This window comes from Papio anubis, chromosome 8 (genome assembly GCF_008728515.1).
Source record: "Papio anubis isolate 15944 chromosome 8, Panubis1.0, whole genome shotgun sequence".
NCBI lineage: Eukaryota > Metazoa > Chordata > Mammalia > Primates > Cercopithecidae > Papio > Papio anubis.
Window position 1 is genome coordinate 7,606,811 of NC_044983.1, and position 3,369 is coordinate 7,610,179.

Below are 3,369 nucleotides of genomic sequence, written 5' to 3' on the forward strand. Positions count from 1 at the left end.
AAGCTTAAAGTCAACGGTGTGCCTGTGCTGCCTCCTGCAAGATTTATAGATGCTTCTGCGTGCTGGCAAGGTTCTGCTTCTTGAGCTAGTTAGAGGCTACACAGGACTTTGCTTTGCAACTATTTGTGAAACTGTCCGTTTTTGTTTATGCACTTTCTATATGTACGTTTCATTATACCGTTTCTTTAAAAAAACACTTATGAAAAAGCAAACCTGGTGCTCGCTTTGGCAGCACATATACTAAAATTGGCATGATACAGAGAAGATTAGCATGACCCTGCACAAGGAGAACATGTACATTCGTGAAGTGTTTCTTTTTTTTTTTTTTTTTTTTTGAAAAAGCAAACCTGTAGAAGAAAATGTTAGGTGCCGAAAAACATTTAGCTATTCAGGCTGGGCACAGTGGCTCATGCCTGTAATCCCAGTACTTTAAGAGGCCGAGGCAGGTGGATCACCTGAGGTCAGGAGTTCGAGACCAGCCTGGCCAACATGACGAAATCGCATCTCTACTAAAAATACAAAAATTAGGCCGGGCGCGGTGGCTCACGCCTGTAATCCCAGCACTTTGGGAGGCCGAGGCGGGCGGATCACAAGGTCAGGAGATCGAGACCACAGTGAAACCCCGTCTCTACTAAAAATACAAAAAATTAGCCGGGCGCGGTGGTGGGCGCCTGTAGTCCCAGCTACTCAGGAGGCTGAGGCAGGAGAATGGCGTGAACCCGGGAGGCGGAGCTTGCAGTGAGCCGAGATCGCGCCACTGCACTCCAGCCTGGGCGACAGCACGAGACTCCGTCTCAAAAAAAAAAAAAAAAAAAAAAAAAAATTAGCCAGGTGCGGTGGCACATGCCTATAATCCCAGCTACTTGGGAAGCTGAGGTAGGAGAATTGCTTGAACCCGGGAGGTGGAGGTTGCAATGAGCCAAGATCATACCACTGCACTCCAGCCTAGGCGACAGAGTGAAACCCTGTCTCAAACAAACAACAACAAAACCCCACATTTAGTTATTCAGGGGAAATTATTATTATTCAGTGTTCCCTACTTTAACACCATCTCAGTTCTCTCATTTCTGAAGAATCTCTCTGATTCTCTGTTATTTCAAATAACTGTCCTTTCCCAGCCAAGCTCCTAAGATGGCTATTCTAAAACCACCACCTCCCGTTTCACTCCCCTTTCCTTTCTGTGAACTGTGGACGTCAGACTGTGCCTCAGCTGAGAATGCACCAATGGCTTCCAGCAGCAAACCCATCTCCCTTATGCTTCTGAGACCCGGACCATTGCTCCCTGCAATCAATCCTTCTCCCACTGCAGAGAGCTCTGCCTTCCAACCTGCATCAGTCTCATCCCAGTGCACGAGGGTGCCCTGGGTACAATTCCAGTGTCAGGTACTGTAAATGACAGGGGATGGTATCACCTGGCCTTGCATCGGAGCTACCTGGAGTTTCTAAAAACACTCATTCCTCAGCCTCACTCCAGAGGACTTACCAGGAAGGAATTTCCAGAAGAAGGATTCTCACCCCCAGCACCTCCGATGGGCCAAGCACTGCCCATGCTTTGGACACTTTTGTCCTCCCCCGATTCTAATGAGTGGGTGCTGTGATTGTCCTCATTTTGCAGAGGAGGAAACTGAGGCTCAGAGAAGCTGAGAAACATGGAGTGGGTCCTGTGGGTGGGAGTGGTGGGTCAGAATTTGAAACCAGGACCGTGCGGCTCTTCTGCCCATACTTCCGCAGCGCTTTGCTAACCTCGTATCTAGAGCAGCAGCGTTTCTCACACTTGTCTGCACACATGCATTGCCCGGGGGATTCCATTCTTTCTGGCCCAGCAGGTCTGGGTGGGGCCTGGGAGGCTGCTTTTCTTTTTTTTGAGACGGAGTCTCACTGTGTCTCCCAGGCTGGAGTGCAGTGGCGCAATCTCGGCTCACTGCAAGCTCCGCCCCCCGGGTTCACGCCATTCTCCCGCCTCAGCCTCCCAAGTAGCTGGGACTACAGGCGCCCGCTACCGCGCCCGGCTAGTTTTTTGTATTTTTAGTAGAGACGGGGTTTCACCATGTTAGCCAGGATAGTCTCGATCTCCTGACCTTGTGATCCACCCGCCTCGGCCTCCCAAAGTGCTGGGATTACAGGCGAAAGCTCCTGGGTGCTGTGCTGCAATGCTGATGCAAGAGAGGAGACAGAATGGGAATAAATGTGACCCACCCCATCACCACGCTTTCCCTGCTTTAGGGTAGGTCCGCTAAGGTTGAGGAAATAGATGGGCCTCTCACCACCATCCTCGCCAGAGCCAGTTGCAGCCTGGAGGCCCCTCACCCAGAGGGGCTGCCTCCTTCCTGCCAGTACAGATCAGACACAGGCTCAGCTTCTGCCCAGACTGCACGAGAGCTTAAGGCCGTGAAAACGGCACTGAAGGTGGGAGGAGATGGCAGGGAGCAGCGTCATCTCAGGGTCAGGGCATCGGGCATCTGACTGGCTGGTCTCAGCTCTGCAGCCTTCCCAGAAGTGCACGCTCTGGACATATGGTCCCCCCGGGAGGTGGAGTCAAGTCCCTGCTCCAGAAGTTTCCCTACCTGGGGGCAGCCTCCAGGCCCCTCTGCCTTTGTCCAGCCTCTGGCTCTCTGGGAAATAAAATGTTCATCACATTGCAGGTTCCTCAGAGAAAAAAATACTGGCAGCCCTTTGCAAAGGTTTCTATGTTGTTCTTTTTCTTTTCAAATGTAAATTCTGTCCTTATAGGCCTGAGAAAGAGATGAAGCACCATATACGTGGTCACTTCCAGGCCTTTTCCAACCAAGAGTCGTTCTCCTGAGGATGTGGAGGGCGTTCTTCTTTGAAGCTCCTTTGGGGCGCGGCTTCCAAGCTAAGCCTGCTGTCAGTGTCTCCACCCATTTCACCATGTGGTACACACAGCACATGACACTCTGTGTGCCACATGCTGGGATGCAGAAGGCCGCTGCACCTGAGGCCGTGAGCGCACCTGGGGTCCCCCGGGGCCGAGGACCTCAGTACCTCACACACTCATGCTGTGTTGACAGCACTGCAGTCGAGAAGTTCTGAGTGGAGACTCTCACCCCCTCTCCAGGACACGCATTTCCCACAAATTCTGCCAGAAGGACAGAGGGCATCAGTCGAAGCCATCAGAATAGGCTGGTGAGACGGAGAAGGCAAGTGTCACTGAGGGGAGCCCAGCAACATTAGGGCTTCGAGGTGACCTGGAGATGGGGCTGAATTCTGAGCCGAGTCCTCAGAGCACAAGCCCAGCTGTGTCTCCGAGAGGGTGTCCTGCCTTCATCTCTCTCTCTCCATCCCCCTCCCACCCATCCCTGCTTCTCTCTCGGCCAGAATTGTTCATCACATCGAACCCTCCCTTGTTCC

General features: G+C 52.3%; 1 non-coding gene across 1 annotated transcript; it reads left to right on the forward strand.

Annotated features, from left to right (window-relative positions):
• The first annotated feature begins 216 nt into the window (after nt 1-216).
• On the forward strand, nt 217-322 carry LOC116268815. The gene has a single exon (XR_004175964.1). It is a non-coding gene; the product is annotated as a U6 spliceosomal RNA (small nuclear RNA).
• Nucleotides 323-3,369: the final 3,047 nt, after the last annotated feature.